Here is a 17,637-nt window from a genome sequence, read left to right on the forward strand (position 1 = left end):
AGAGTCTTCTGACCGGCCAGGCAACAATGGTCCTTTTATACACAACATGCATACACAATACAATGGTCACTGTAATCTCATTGTTCATTGGACACAGAGATATGTCTCCACATTACAGTAAAGGTCATAGGTGGATTTGAAAGGGTGGGCGATGTCTTTCCCCAACTGCTCTTGTGGGTGGTATCCTCTGGATTCCCGCCGCATATGTAATTTACAGTAAATACAGTTAATGTTCATACTCTACTTTTGCACATAACTATACGCAGGAACAAGCGATCTTTCTCTAACTAACACCGGAATGTTACCCACAAAATACCCTACAGCTGGATACTAGACATCACCTTCCAACCTTTATCTGACCCTTCCTATCATGCAAAGGCGAATCTCTCTGTCCAGGAACTGTTTAAACTAATAATACTCGCTGACATGGTCTAGGGGAACTATATCTACAAAATGCACTATTTGGGTTAAATATGTAATGTTCTAATAACGCGCTACGCGCTCACAAACCCCGCCGTAAATACTTATATCATGCGCATGATCGCCGGAGCGATCCTACGCAAATTGCGGATATGTGCACGCACGGCGGACTGAGTGCACGAGCAGCGGGCATGTGCATGGGGTTAGTACAAGGCATATGCATTATGATATTTTTCGACTGTGACACCAGGTATGTGCAGAAACAGAAGTGATACATCCTGAAAAATTGTTGATGGCTCTAGTAAACCTCTAATAACAGAGAGAGAGGCATGGGACCACAAAAACCATTAATAGGTCATCCTTTGGGATTACCATTGTCTTTGCCAGATAGCCATGACTTACCTGTCTTAGAAGATGGAGAAAAAACGAAATGTTCTACAGTGAGGTCTAGGCTAAGTGGAACAGTCACCTTTCCCTGCTCATCCTCCTTGAGAGCTCTCCAGCTATCTGTATTACTGACACACCTTCGCCCCCTTTTCTCCTTGACGCATGCCACTCCCTTGTGCTTCATGACACTGTCCTCTCTTGGATCACCTTCTATCTGTAGTGGTCCCTCTTTTCTCGGCCTTATGCTTTTCTCTATATACCACTTTGTTCAGTGACCTGATCAACTTCACTACCACCTCCATGCAGATGACACCCAAATCTACTCCTCTTCCTCTGAGCACTCACCTTCACTTTTACTCTATGTGTCCCATTGCATTTCTACAATCTCTGCTCGGTTTTTCCAAAGTTGCCTAAAGTTCAACTTGTCCAACACAGAGCTGCTCATCTGCCCTCACCCAGTGTCACTAGGCTTCCATTCAAGTTTTGACTACAGTCTACACCAAACTCTCACCGGGTCCCCATGCCCAGTGCCTTGGTTTCATTCCCAACTCACTTTTACTCCACACATTCAGATCCTTGTGCTGTCACAACACCACCTTTAAACCATTGCCAGACTACACCCCTACCTCACTCTGGATGATGTCAAAACCTTTATTTATTCTACTGCCAACTTCATTTCTGTAGCCCTTACTTTCTTCACACCTCTCTGGACTCATGGTGATGATTATGCACCACTTTTCACCCTCTTAGAGCTGCCTCTGACCTGCACCTTTCCTCCTCTTGATATCCAAGACTTAGTACATCTCATCCAAAGTCTGTCCTCTACCCTACTGATCCAACTCCCACTGGGGGTACTACCAGCTACAGTCCTAATCTCTACTCTGAGTCCTACAGTTGTATCAGCAGTGACCTCCGTCCCTAGATATTTGTTGAAACAAGCAGGGCCCTTTTGAATCGATGTTTCATGCCTGCACCTTCTACATCAACCATAAAAACATTGGCATGAACGACTGTATAGTATATAGTGCAAACAGAGCTCAGAGGGGGTTCCAAAGCCTCTCTGCTCCCCGGACAATATAACATGTGAATATGGTTGCCATGGTAGTCCATAACAATGTGCTGAATTATAAATCATTCACTGCAGCCTGAAGAAACAATCCAAGATCTAATGTTAAATACCATGATTGTTCCTATAGCCTGATACAATGATTTATGTTAAAATAAACAAACCTAATTTTTTATGGGATTACTGCTTTAATATTTAGAATATAGATAAAATAATTTCAAACTTGCAGCAGTTTTCATCATCACTGCAGAAAATTATACTGTACCTATGGGACATACTATGGAGGAGATCTATCAAACCTTGGAGAGAGATAAAGTACCAGCCTATCAGCTCCTGCCATGTTACAAGCCATGTTTGAAAAATGACAGTTAGGAGCTGATTGGTTGGTACTTTTTCCATACTAGCATACTCTTCTGGTTTCTTTGGGAGACACCCGATCTTTCGGATATTTTTCCGCACCCCTGGAAGAGTAGGCATCCCTCCCGCATTCTGCCCACTTCCTAGTGAAGTGGGCAGAATGCAGAGATAAATCCAGGGAATCTGCGGCCCCTGTGGAGGGTCGTGGGGCCTAACAACGCGATTATCTGCTAATTGTGTACTTTTAGCCCTGCCCCATGTGCAAATATGATCCAATCACAGCATTTTCCATGCTAGTGGATGAGGCCTAATGACCCTGGTGGCCTGGCCCCACCCCCGTCTCTGCCCACATGCAAGAAACTGAGTGACAAATAGTACCATTGTGCTCCGAAAATGTGACGGTTGGTGAACTGCAACATGTGATCTGCCAAGTGGTCTGGAAACTGTGAAAGTTATTTGGGCACATCAGCTAGTTTCTTTTAATAAAGCTACCATAATCTGTAGCACTAGTTACTTTATATCAAATTTAATGGGTATTTATAAAGTGCCATGATATGTACAGATGTACAGAGAATATTTTACCATTCACTCTAGACCCTGTCCCAGTGGAGCTTTCAGTCTAATGGTCTGATTCATAGATGTACGTAAAGCCAATTATTTATGTACATTTCCGGTGTTTGTGGGACAACACATGTGCCTGAGCCATTCTACTTATGTGTAGAACAGTTCCTGTGTGCTTACATGTAGTGCACCCCTCACCACAGTCTGATTGACAGGCTGCGGCCATTTGGGAGCAGTGAGGGTGGTGGTGCTGGGCAGCATTCTAGAAAATGGGGCATGTTGCCTCAGTTCATAGGCAAGATGAGGCCAGGGTCTGTGTCTTCCCGTCCCCGCCACCTTGAACATGGGGACTGCGATGGGGTCCAGTGTGGCCCCACCATTTGCAAACCTCTTCACGCATACAGATTTGTCCTTGCTCATCACTAGTGTGATTCTTAGCACCAATGATTTGTTTGATACAGCAAGTGAGCATGCACATAGACCCTTGGAAATAGTCACACCCGCGCTCCATAGAAAAAGCATAATGCAACCGCGGGTGCAACTATTCATACCCAATCATGGGTAGGAGCATAGGCGTGCGCAGGGGGGGTGCCTGGTGCGCACAGGCACCCCCTAATGTCCGGCAATCCGATCTCACATGACTGATGCAGCGATCGCCAAGCAGGCTGATTACTGTCCCCTCTACGCTGCACCCTGTCAGGACTGCATTACTGACTGGACGCCTGGGTTAATCAAGGGTGCCACTGCCACCGGCTTTCAAACTCCCGGCTCCACCTCAATGGACAAAAACAGCGTGATGTGACGTGATGACATCATGCTGCTCGCACGCCCACCCGTCACACACCCACCTCTCTCCTTCTATTCTATGACAATGCCAGCCACTGATGAGGAGCAGCATGCAGCCAGCGTTCCGCTCAGGAAGACAAATTCAATACTGGCAGGCGGTCGGCGGCAGCATTGACACGTAACGCGTTTTTCCATCAGCAGCAGTACTAGTCTGCGACTGTCAGTGTCAGTGAGTGACTGTAGCTTGCAGGGGAAAGAGAGGGGAAGCCAGACCAGTCTGAGGAGAAGCAGTGTAATTGCAGTGAGTGCCATCAAGGGTGTTTGTTTGGTGCACACTACAACATCTGACAATGCATCTGAATTATTAGAATTGGTACAAGGGTGGATATTTTATATTACGTTGACCGTCAATAGATGGTGCTAGACACACCCAAAAGGCGGTGCTAGACACACCCCTCCAACAGTGCACCCCCTAATAAAATGTGCTGCGCACGCCTATGGGTAGGAGCTGCCACGATGATTGAGCATGTGTGTACACATTGTGACATGGATGAGAAAGGACTCATATGTATGTACGTATGAGAAACAACATACAATGGCAAATTCAAGTTTTTATAAATACATACTTATTTATGTACGGTTCATTAACAACCTATTTATGGTGTGGGCATGGGGAATCAGTGTTCCATAATGCAAGGACCTTGCATTTGCCCACCTCCGTGAACCAGGACTCCCATTGGCATTGCCATCTGCCCAATACATCTGGAGGAGAACCTAATTTATGGAACACGGAGCTCCGAGTGAACTGTGAACCAGGACCCCAACAATTGTTGCCGTTGCCACACGGACTTGCACTTTACGGGAGCCGCTCTAAACGGAACACAGACTCGGTAACCACATCCAATTGGATGAACTATAACACCTTGGTCCGTATATATGACTGTACATATGCTGGTTTTAATTATGATGATGGGTGCCTAATATACTAGCTGGTGGCAATATTACGAACCTTTTAGTCCACTTGAAGTCATCAGTGAGATAATTTATATCTTAGATTGCATGTTTTTTAAATTGTATAAGTCTTTCTTAATCTATTACAGGTTGAGTATCCCATATCCAAATATTCCGAAATACGGAATATTCCGAAATACGGACTTTTTTGAGTGAGAGTGAGATAGTGAAACCTTTGTTTTCTGATGGCTCAATGTACACAAACTTTGTTTAATACACAAAGTTATAAAAAATATTGTATTAAGTGACCTTCAGGCTGTGTGTATAAGGTGTATATGAAACATAAATGAATTGTGTGAGTGCAGACACACTTTATTTAATGCACTAAGTTATTAAAAATATTGGCTAAAATTGCCTTCAGGCTGTGTGTATAAGGTGTATATGAAACATAAATGCATTCTGTGCTTAGATTTAGTGCCCATCACCATGATATCTCATTATGGTATGCAATTATTCCAAAATACGGAAAAATCCCATATCCAAAATACGTCTGGTCCCAAGCATTTTGGATAAGGGATACTCAACCTGTATTAAATATTTACTTATTTAGATCTTACTGTGTCAATAGCGCTGTATACTCTTTTCTATCTCTCTGGGAGGATGCTTATACATATGCATTTTTGGGCAAAAGTAGAGTTTAGTATCGGGGACAGCAACAGTGTAGCATAAATCACTGGGAAAATGGTGCGGCGGCCATTTTCCTGGTGTTTTGCGCATGTGCAGTAGGGAACTTGCAGGGAAAATGGTCGCCACACCATGTTCCCTGAGACCTGCAAGTGCTCTAGTGCTTATTGTCCTGAAGATCTGTGCTGCTGCCTAGAGAGGAGGATGCGTGGACAGACACTGCGCACAGAACCCCTCCTCTCTTAATACACCCCTGGCCTGATGATCACGGTAAGTCACTTTGCAGGTTTTCTCTCTGGTGCAATGACTGAACGCTCAGGTCCACACACACAGTAGACTTGGTAGGAATATCTGCTGCCACTGGGCATTTGCAGCAGCTCCATTCAGCTGTTTATAATGCAAGTAATGGCCACTGGCCAGACTGTGGGTAAAAGGCAAGTTTCTGGGAAAATGTAAACCCCCCTGCGTTTGCCAATGTTCCTGATTACCCAGGATCTGGCTCTATGGGATGGTGCAGCTGGAATCATAGTTCTCTTGCTGAACATGCAAATCATTTCTCTATACACAAATTAGGACAACATACAGTATACCCTTGTTTGTGGCTGGTGGTAGCGATGCCTTTATAACATGATGTAGTGTAATTATATCCAGAGACGCGGTGTCATGACTGAGGTTTTTGTGAACCCGGTGTAGTGAAGTCTGTGCGGGCGACTGGAGGATTATGTGAATACTACCACTGACCTGGTTTGGAAATGTTGTGGACTCGAGTATTCTTCCGATGACTGGGAAGAGGAACCGCGGCAGAGATGGCCGAATCTAGGCTCTCCTCATACAGGATTAGGTCGGCAGACAGGAAGCACGTGGGGGCGCTGAAGGTCTCCTGAAAGACAGAACTGGAAAGGCGCTGATGAATCAGTGAAGAATACCAGGTTCAACTGTGCTAAAGGGCACGGGGTACTTGGAGACACTGAGGTGCTTGGAGACACTGAGGTGCTTGAGGACACTGAGGTGCTTGAGGACACTGAGGTGCTTGAGGATACTGAGGTGCTTGAGGACACTGAGGTGCTTGGGGACACTGAGGTGCTTGGGGACACTGAGGTGCTTGGGGACACTGAGGTGCTTGGGAACACTGAGGTGCGTAGAGGCACTGGGATGCGTGGAGGCACGGAGGTACTAAGGCACGGAGGTGCTGAGGCACGGAGGTACTGAGGCACGGAGGTGCTGGAAGCACGGAGGTACTAAGGCACGGAGGTGCTGGAAGCACGGAGGTACTGAGGCACGGAGGTGCTGGAAGCACGGAGGTAATGAGGCACGGAGGTGCTGGAAGCACGGAGGTACTGAGGCACGGAGGTACTGAGGCACGGAGGTGCTGGAGTCACGGAGGTGCTGGAAGCACGGAGGTACTGAGGCACGGAGGTGCTGGAAGCCCGGAGGTACTGAGGCATGAGGTACTGAGCTCTGGAGATCCCAACTACAACAGTAGTAAAACTGAAACACGACTTCTGTGGTTTTCAGTGGAGAACACGGAATTCAGTACTGTGCCTTTAAGATGAAACATTGCAGCTGTGCCTTTACTTTGAGACTCAGGGAAAATGATGAAATCAAATGGCAACACACAAGTAAACCAAACGGTAACAAGGGAACAGAGTTCCCACAGGAACTTAGGTACAAAGGTTACCTTAAGGGAGCTCAGCATAAGACTCACACAAGGCTGTATGTGACATGAGGAACTGGCCCAGATTCCAACTCAGCCTCCTGATTTATACTTCCTGGTCCCTGATGATTGGTGGGCAGGATTAGGTGATGTAGAGAGTCTCAGGCTGGCAGAGGATTGGACAACTCTGGGTCAGGTGAAGTCACTGTCATGTGACTACTCTAGAGGAGGCTGTGAAGTGCAGCGAGGCCTAGCAGGCCGAGAGAACACTGAAGCCTGAACTTCAGATTACTGAATTCAGCCTCACACAGGAGATCACCACAGGTGGAGCTAATTAACTATTACCTCAGACAGAGAACTCAGGAAAACTGACAAGCTGTTTAACTCCGTGAGTGAAAAGACACAGGATCCAGGACAGATGGCAGGGGTAAGTCACCAAATATAAAACCTACAGTCAGGATTGTGACAGTATCCCCCTCTTCAAGGGTGGATTCCGGACACCCATCTTGAATCTTAGAGGAACTTGAGAAATTCATACAGAAGAATTTAGGACCTTCGTTGATGCAGATTCCAAAGGTTTAGGACTAAATTCTTTAACTACAGCGTTACTGAAAGTCTGTAAGTCATGGAACACAGGATCATTACTCTCAAAGAGCATGTTGGCCCACTCCAAAGCTCTTCCTCTGAATGCCAGGAACAGATATCGAGTAACGTTGGAAAGAGTTACTGCACCTGAAGGATCAGACTCCATCCGAGAGAGAAATTGTTCAACCAGAGCGGCATATTGCAATAAATCTCCATCAAAGTAAATAGGTGGAAAACCATCAGACGAAAGCTTAGAGGATGAAACTGAAGAAAGCTTTGGCTGGACGAGTAGGACTGGATTGGATCCGAGGATACTTGGATTGGCTGGAGCCAAAGGAGACGGACCAGGCTGGTCCTGGAGTATTGCTGGACCGGCTGGAACCGGGACGGACTGACCAGGCGGAGCCTGGAGTATTGATGTACCGGCTGGAACCGGAACGGACTGGCCAAGCTGGGCCTGGAGTATTGCTGGACCGGCTGGAACCGGGACGGACTGACCAGGCGGAGCCTGGAGTATTGATGGACCGGCTGGAACCGGGACGGACTGACCAGGCGAAGCCTGGAGTATTGCTGGACCGGCTGGAACCGGGACGGACTGACCAGGCTGGGCCTGGAGTATTGCTGGACCGGCTGGAACCGGGACGGACTGACCAGGCTGGGCCTGGAGTATTGCTGGACCGGCTGGAACCGGGACGGACTGACCAGGCAGGGCCTGGAGTATTGCTGGACCGGCTGGAACCGGGACGGGCTGAGCCCTTTCTTCACAGGGCTGGGCTGAGGCAAGAGCCCCCACTTCACGGGGCTGGGCTGAGGCAAGAGCCCCCTCTTCACGGGGCTGGGCTGAGGCAAGAGCCCCCTCTTCACGGGGCTGGGCTGAGGCAAGAGCCCCCTCTTCACGGGGCTGGGCAGCACTCTGTAGACTCTCTGGCTGGGCAGCACTCTGTAGACTCTCTGGCTGGGCAGCACTCTGTAGACTCTCTGGCTGGGCAGCACTCTGTAGACTCTCTGGCTGGGCAGCACTCTGTAGAATCTCTGGCTGGGCAGCACTCTGTAGAATCTCTGGCTGGGCAGCACTCTGTAGAATCTCTGGCTGGGCAGCACTCTGTAGAATCTCTGGCTGGGCAGCACTCTGTAGAATCTCTGGCTGGGCAGCACTCTGTAGAATCTCTGGCTGGGCAGCACTCTGTAGAATCTCTGGCTGGGCAGCACCCTGTAGACTCTCTGGGGCTGGGCGCTCTGAACCCCTCACTGGGGCTGGACGCTCTGAAGACGCCCCTCCTGGGGCTGGACGCTCTGAAGACGCCCCTCCTGGGGCTGGACGCTCTGAAGACGCCCCTCCTGGGGCTGGACGCTCTGAAGACGCCCCTCCTGGGGCTGTGGACACGGACTCCTCTGTGACTGTAAATGGCTTGAACATTCTTCTCTGGACACCCAACTTGGGATAAGGTCTTTTAACCACCGGACCCCAGTCATAAATTTGAGTCTCTCTCAGAAGAGTAGCCTTCTTGATACCCCCGTCAGCAGCAGATGGATCGGATACTGTGGATGACTTGTAGACATGAGCACTACGATACTGAGATTTGTCACTATTACCTGGCTTGCGAAGAATACAGTCTTTAACAAAATGACCAGAATTTCCACAGTAAAGACAGAGATGTAGCTCCTTACGCCGCTGACGTTCAGCTTCAGAGAGCTTGGGCCGTGGATAGCTCTGATGAAAAACTTTCCCTTGCGCAGAGGAAGAGACTCTATTAACTGAATGGGACAAAACAGGATCAACAACGTTGGTAGTATTCCTGAGGAGATCAGGCATCACAGAGAGAATACTAGGCAAAAGTTCTTGTAACTGTAGTAACATCTGGTAGAAAATCTGCAGTTGGTCAGGAGTCTTAGAGCAGAAGGTCATAGAATCTCTGGAGGACGAATTCCGCTGCAGACACTGTGCCAATCGATGCTGAGTCGACTCCAGACCTCCCAAGCGTCCTGCAATATTGCTTAGGAGGTCATGCGTCAGACAAACACTTTCGGCCGGGTCCATGTGGCCAGTTCCTACTGTCATGACTGAGGTTTTTGTGAACCCGGTGTAGTGAAGTCTGTGCGGGCGACTGGAGGATTATGTGAATACTACCACTGACCTGGTTTGGAAATGTTGTGGACTCGAGTATTCTTCCGATGACTGGGAAGAGGAACCGCGGCAGAGATGGCCGAATCTAGGCTCTCCTCATACAGGATTAGGTCGGCAGACAGGAAGCACGTGGGGGCGCTGAAGGTCTCCTGAAAGACAGAACTGGAAAGGCGCTGATGAATCAGTGAAGAATACCAGGTTCAACTGTGCTAAAGGGCACGGGGTACTTGGAGACACTGAGGTGCTTGGAGACACTGAGGTGCTTGAGGACACTGAGGTGCTTGAGGACACTGAGGTGCTTGAGGATACTGAGGTGCTTGAGGACACTGAGGTGCTTGGGGACACTGAGGTGCTTGGGGACACTGAGGTGCTTGGGGACACTGAGGTGCTTGGGAACACTGAGGTGCGTAGAGGCACTGGGATGCGTGGAGGCACGGAGGTACTAAGGCACGGAGGTGCTGAGGCACGGAGGTACTGAGGCACGGAGGTGCTGGAAGCACGGAGGTACTAAGGCACGGAGGTGCTGGAAGCACGGAGGTACTGAGGCACGGAGGTGCTGGAAGCACGGAGGTAATGAGGCACGGAGGTGCTGGAAGCACGGAGGTACTGAGGCACGGAGGTACTGAGGCACGGAGGTGCTGGAGTCACGGAGGTGCTGGAAGCACGGAGGTACTGAGGCACGGAGGTGCTGGAAGCCCGGAGGTACTGAGGCATGAGGTACTGAGCTCTGGAGATCCCAACTACAACAGTAGTAAAACTGAAACACGACTTCTGTGGTTTTCAGTGGAGAACACGGAATTCAGTACTGTGCCTTTAAGATGAAACATTGCAGCTGTGCCTTTACTTTGAGACTCAGGGAAAATGATGAAATCAAATGGCAACACACAAGTAAACCAAACGGTAACAAGGGAACAGAGTTCCCACAGGAACTTAGGTACAAAGGTTACCTTAAGGGAGCTCAGCATAAGACTCACACAAGGCTGTATGTGACATGAGGAACTGGCCCAGATTCCAACTCAGCCTCCTGATTTATACTTCCTGGTCCCTGATGATTGGTGGGCAGGATTAGGTGATGTAGAGAGTCTCAGGCTGGCAGAGGATTGGACAACTCTGGGTCAGGTGAAGTCACTGTCATGTGACTACTCTAGAGGAGGCTGTGAAGTGCAGCGAGGCCTAGCAGGCCGAGAGAACACTGAAGCCTGAACTTCAGATTACTGAATTCAGCCTCACACAGGAGATCACCACAGGTGGAGCTAATTAACTATTACCTCTCAGACAGAGAACTCAGGAAAACTGACAAGCTGTTTAACTCCGTGAGTGAAAAGACACAGGATCCAGGACAGATGGCAGGGGTAAGTCACCAAATATAAAACCTACAGTCAGGATTGTGACACGCGGCAATAGGCACAAGTTGTACAGTACAACAAGTGACTGTATGAAAAGGATCTAATGCGCCTCTGACGTTACAGCTGCAGTAATATCTTATACCAGCGGGTTACTAATATGACGTACACTTCCTTACTGAAACAATTTGCCTCTTTACAGAAGTTTAGACAATTCACAAAATGCAGGTATGCGCACCCCGGGGTAGTACGGGATAGTTGTTCAAGTATTAGTTTTGTATGCAAAGCGTTCGATATTCAAATATTCAAATATTCAGATCCTTCCCTTTAGATCAGAACAGAGTTCCTCTTTGTTCCCTCAAAGAAACAGAGATGAGGGAATATATAGTGAAGTACAATTTTATTATGGGTGTAAACAACATAAACAGGTATTATACAATTCCACCAACTTGTAGTGGGGAAAATATGCGTACCAGAATATGTGGGGTCCCCAGCGATGGTTACCCTTTAGCACTTATGAGGTGGTAAACAGATACCTCCCGGGATCTCAGCACTGTTCCTCTTCTAGCCGTGGTAATCCTGGGTACTTCCACTCTTACTGGATCTGTCGCAGTCTGTCCCACAGCACCAACGCGTTTCTGCTCTCAGGGAGCCTTTCTCAAGGTGTGTGGCGGCTGCAATTACACTGCTCCTCCTCAGCCGGGTCTGGCCCCCCTCTGGCTCCCCCGTACGTTTCGCATTTGCTTCGTCAGGGATCCTGACGAAGCAAATGCGAAACGTACGTAGGGCCTGAGCGTCCTACGTTCCTGTCTATCATGTCTAATTGAAATGTACATATTTTACTATAAGTGCTTACTATATTAATGGAAACTATAGCAGTGTATTATTATATATCAGTGGAGCGATCTATGGCAAATGTAAATAGGTAGAGATTACTGTGATTACTCAGTATCGAATTTAGACTACTCATTATGAGTCAGATATATATGCAAGAATAGTCTATTCTGAGTATCATAGACAAATGATCTCATTGCCTAGACGACTACATTATTTGGCTATATACAATGACTTCCATTTGGCTACAGCACGTGTAATAGCCAAAGGATTCCCAAATATAACAGGGAAATCCACATATGGCTATCTGTACATCTGTATACTAATAAAAACCCTTCAGTTGATTTACTGTGTATGATATGGGCATGAGGATTTTGATAAATCCAGAACGGAACTAAATAATTTAATCATCTGCAACTACATATACTAACATCTATATATATATATATATCGGATTACCACAAAATATTGTATTTATTTATTCTAATACAATAGGACCAGACATAAATAAGTGAGAGATTTGGGGAAATTGGATTACAATATATATGGGGTCATGCCGTCTTACGAGTCACTGTAGGGATCTGGCAATACTATATGAGAGATCTGGTGATGCTAATGTATGAATTATTTATATTCTTTTGAAAATACACTCACCACTTTAAATATGAAATCATAATATGTTACAGCATTACTGAGAGATAGGTGGATTTACATCTGACACTATAAGTGAGAGATGATCCACTAATATTTATTGTGGCAACATATATGAGTGACACTCATCACTATTATGAGGTAGATGGATTTTACATCTGACACTATAAGTGAGAGATGAACCACTAATACCCATTGTCAAGCTTATGTGAGTGACACCAGACACTATATGAGAGAAGTGACTGGCTGACCTAATACATATGTGAGGTATATCTCTACTTTGAAATCTGATATTATATGCAAGAGGTACTCTAAATCACATCTCACCATACATATATCTATATATATACTCTTTCACTAGCCTACGTGTCAGAAAAAAACCCTCTATATGACTCAGTGACACCAGACACTATATGTGAGAGGTGACTGGCTGACCTAATCCATACGTGAAGTGTGTTTTCACTTTATTCTGAAATTTGATTCTATATGCAAGAGTTACTTTAAGTCACACTTCACCATACATATATTTATATATATCTTCTCACGATTCTATAAGTCCGAGGAGGGGGAAAGAAAAATCCTTTATATATATATAAATAAATATTTGACAGATTGGTCCTATCTGCACTATAAACGATTTTTGGATTAACAGGATCTGGATGTTACGATGACCTCCCGTTAAATGCACTTTATGGGAGATCATACAATAATAGTTGCATAATACAGACGATCACTGTATTATAGAGTTCTTTACAACATCAATTTTGGGCAACTAGCCAATGTTCTTGACAGGAGTATTAAAAGTGATACTTTGTTATAAGTTTATGATTAACAAGGAATACAATTGTATCTAACCCTCCCCTTAAGTAACATATTACAGTGCCCATAGAAGCACATTGATAATAGGGAAGCCAATCCCGGGCCATTTTTTCAATCCCGGGTATCGGGATTGAAAAATGGTCAATCCCGGGATTGGCTTTAGACTGAGTCCGGCCGCCCCCCACGCCCCGCCTCTCCCGCCCTGCAGACATTAAAAAACCCGTACAAATCTGAACAGCCAGGTAGCAGGTGAGGAGGAGCCGGCGGGTGAGTGCAGCGGAGCCGGGAGGAGGCAGCAGGTGAGTACAGGGTGAGCCGGGAGGAGGCGGCGGGTGAAGACTGCCATACTTTCCAGCTCGGTGGCTGCTGAAAGCGCAGCGTGACCTCACAGTCACAGGTCACGCTGCGCATGGGGAGACAGGAGGAGGGAGCCGGGCAGCGTCTGAGCGTCCTGAGGACGCTCAACGCTGATCCCTCAATCCCTGGGATTGAAGCTTCCAATCCCGGGATTGAATCCCGGCCGTTTTTGTTTGGGCCTAAATCCCGGGATCCCGCCGATCCCGATCCCGGGATTGGCCTCCCTAATTGATACTATACTCTAAGAATATATATATCATCTCCTGTAGCAGATAAACAGTATAAGGGTTCTGTACAAGAGACATAAATTATAGAGGACAGGTACGAAAGAGACGCTCAGAGATTTTTAATAATTGTTTATTGTTTATATTTTTCTTTAATTCACAGTGTTGTGTCATTACACTAATGTTTAATATTTCGCAATAGTCAGACTTTGCAGACATGTAATAATAAAAACATGTCTTCACATTCATAATAATTTTTAAGATAAAAAATAAAGGTTATATTTTACTTAAATAACTCACTACCTTGTGCACCGGAAACAGATCCTTTCTCCTTTTTTTCCCTTAACATTTACTCTAGGTACTCTTGCCTGATCTGTGGTAGCACCCCCACTTTATGTATGACCGATTTTTATGGTATTTAGATTTGGGGTTTTGAATTATTAACCATATATTCATATGTGACAGATATTGTTATTCCTGTGCAACAGTTCCCCTCTTTTTCCCCCTTTCCCTTATGTATGGGGGTGGTATGCAGGAAATGGGCTTTACCAGGAGTGGAATGTTGGTCCAGGAGGTGGGCACTCCCAGGAGGATGAGGAGGGTGGGGTGGGTCCAGGAGATGGGATCTACCAGGAGGATGAGGTGGGTCCAGGAGATGGGATCTACCAGGAGGATGAGGTGGGTCCAGGAGATGGGAGCTCCCAGGAGGGGGAGGTGGGTCCAAGAGATGGACACTACAAGGAGGGGGAGGTGGGTCCATGATATGGACACTACCAGGAGGATCAGGTGGGTCTAGGGGATGGGCACTACCAGGAGGGTATGGAGGGTCCAGGAGATGGGAGCCACCTGGAGGATGGGGTGGGTTCAGGAGGTGGGAGCTACCAGGAGAGTGAGGTGGGTCTAGAATATGGTCAAAACATGTTTCTACTATATATTATTTACTGTCGGCCCTCCTGTATTCCAGAGTCATGCAGTTATGGGGGCTTATGTATTAGCCTGTGAGATGCTGACACTGGTGAGATTCTGGTGAGTTTGCCAATATTTGGCAATCATTTAAAAGGCAAGACCAGGTTGGTGTTGTCTGTCACGGCTGAGGTTATTTGTGAACACGGTCTAGGTCTGGTCTCTGGGTCTGGACTTGAGAGTTGTGGACAGAATTGCGCAGGCTTAAGATATGATTTCCTCATGCAGACGTGGCAGTTGACTGAGGAATATAGGAGAGGAAGTGACCAGCTATTTGGGTACTGAAACACTGGTGGCGTGAACCACCAGTGCAATCGGTAGCTGGAGGGTCCCCGAGAACGGAAAGTCTATGAAGACCAGCATTAGGAGGGCTGGGAGTTACCAGCAGACAGACTGGCAGAAGGCTGGGTGGAACAAGCACAGCAGGTTTTCCAGATGCTGGATGGAACCAGTGAAGTAGAGTTTGCTAAGGATGCTGTGTGGAGTCAGCAAGGCAGGTTTTCCGAAGTTCTGAACGGAACCAGCAGCACAGGTTTTCGGAGAATGCTGTGTGATGTCAGCAAGGCAGGTTTTCCGAAGTGCTGGACAGAACCAGCAGCACAGGTTTTCTGAGAATGCTGTGTGATGTCAGCAATGCAGGTTTTCCGAAGTGCTGGACGGAACCAGCAGCACAGGTTTTCTGAGAATGTTGTGAGATATCAGCAATGCAGGTTTTCCGGATGCTGGTTGGAACCAGCAAGGCACAGATGAGGCGGTGGTATTCAGAACAGTCTTTAGATGCACTGGGATGGCACACTTATGCCCCTGGACACGCTGAGATGTAAATACCGGTATGGCCCTTTAAGATCAGCCAAGGAGTCAGCTAGTACTGAGATAGGATTAGTACTGAATCACTTATAGCTGGAGATTCAGGAGCTCTACACAGACTGAAAGACAACAAAGCACTGACAGCTTACCTGTGCTGGGACTTGGAATTTATGCCTCCTGCTCTCTGCTGACTGGCTGAGGGATTCACCTGACCAGGAAGTGATTCCGTAATGGGACCAGGAAGGTCATCTGACCAGGAACTGGTTTTGTAGGGAACTCCGGCGTGGTGAGGCCTAGGCAGTTTGCTAAGGTCACCGGATTTATTGGCGTTGACAGGGGAGCCACAGTGTAGCAGCTGACCACGCAGGATGCCAGGAGACCGCACACATGACGGAGCACACCAGGGCTTGCAGCAGAGGTTAGACAGAGCGCGACTGGGTAGCGCTGAAAGCCTCCGTTTTGTGATTTTGCCCTTTTAATAATTGGTGCTTTAAAAATACGGTCTGACTCGCTGGACATTATATACTTTAAGATACAGGCACTGGACCCACTGTAGTTTACTGAGTATGAGAATGGACAGAATGTGACATTACACATGTGACACTGGTCTCTATAGGGGCTGTAACAACAGTACAGACAACACAGCCAATATAATATAAAAAGATGTAAATGACCCCGACGTGATTTGAACATGCAACCTTCTGATCTGGAGTCAGACGCGCTACCGTTGCACCACAAGGTCCCTTACAAATCCTGGAACCGCATATAACATTTGCAGAGAGAGTTAGATTTGGGTGGGTGATTTTGTTTCTGTGCAGGGTAAATACTGGCTATTTATTTTTACACTGCAAATTAGATTGCAGATTGAACACACCCCACCCAAATCTAACTCTCTCTGCACATGTTAAATCTGCCTACCCTGCAGTGCACATGGTTTTGGCCAACTGCTAAAAAAAATTCCTGCTGCGATCAACTTGGAATTACCCCCTTTGAGTGTCCGCCTGCATATGGCACTACAAGTCTCAGCATATAACCTTTTTTTTTTTTTTTTTTTTTTTTTAGACAACAATTTCATTATTATTAATTGAAATAATCATCATGACAACGTATACATTTATAATGAATACAACGATGACGGCATTGCAGAAAAATAGGTATAACAATTTAGAAGTTATGTTAGAGAAGAAGTATAATTCCCATATAAGGGAATCTAAGATAAAGGAGAGAAAAAGGAAATAACTAAGTAATTCTAGCAATATATATCAGAACCCTCCTCAGTTTAACAGGGAGACTTGACCAGATTGTGATTAACATCCGTAGGAGAGCTAGTAAATATATAATAACTCTGGTGTAATAGAAGCAGATATCCTTGTGAAAAGCTATAACTAACTAAACTTAGTTAGAGGCCAACATCGCAATTCTCACCATAGAATCACACAAAAAATAAAATAAAACAAACAATAAAATAAAAACAGAATAAAACTACATGAAAGGGTATGGGAGGGGTTTGAGGGGGGGAGGGGAAGTAGATATTCGTGATACCAAATAATTAAAGTTTAAAAAACTCTCAGTTTGTCCTGAACCCAGACTGAAACCAAACACATTATTAAGTTTAATAATACCTATCAGGGGGTAAAGAAGGTCGTTTGCGTGAATATGCCTAAGTAAGGTTACGCAAAAGTTGCCATTCTGTGTTTTCAAAAAATTTCATAATGGTATTTTGTGTGGAGAGATCCAAGGAAGAAATAAAAGGTTCCCATTTCGAATGAAATGTCTCTATGTTTTTATTTAAATCTGGAAAGGTATCTCTCCTATCAAAGTACATTAATTGAAGTAATTTTTGTCTAACTTCTAATATGGATGGAGTAGTCCTAGATATCCAATGAACTAGGATAATTTTCTTGGCCACTGTAACTATAATCGTTAATAAAGGCAGAATGGTTGATTTGCGGGTGCCTAGGGCCCAACCCCTAAAATCAGCTAAGAGACAAGCAGAAGGATTTGGGAGAAGGTGGAGATCGAACAAAGAATTTATGTAATTGAGTAATTTACTCCAAAAACAT

At 46.2% G+C, this 17,637-nt stretch overlaps 1 non-coding gene across 1 annotated transcript; it reads right to left on the reverse strand.

Annotated features, from left to right (window-relative positions):
• Window positions 1-16,244: 16,244 nt before the first annotated feature.
• On the reverse strand, window positions 16,245-16,316 carry TRNAW-CCA (transfer RNA tryptophan (anticodon CCA)). The gene has a single exon. It is a non-coding gene; the product is annotated as a tRNA-Trp (tRNA).
• Between the last annotated feature and the right edge of the window lie 1,321 nt (window positions 16,317-17,637).

This window comes from Pseudophryne corroboree, chromosome 6, assembly GCF_028390025.1.
Source record: "Pseudophryne corroboree isolate aPseCor3 chromosome 6, aPseCor3.hap2, whole genome shotgun sequence".
NCBI classification, from domain to species: domain Eukaryota; kingdom Metazoa; phylum Chordata; class Amphibia; order Anura; family Myobatrachidae; genus Pseudophryne; species Pseudophryne corroboree.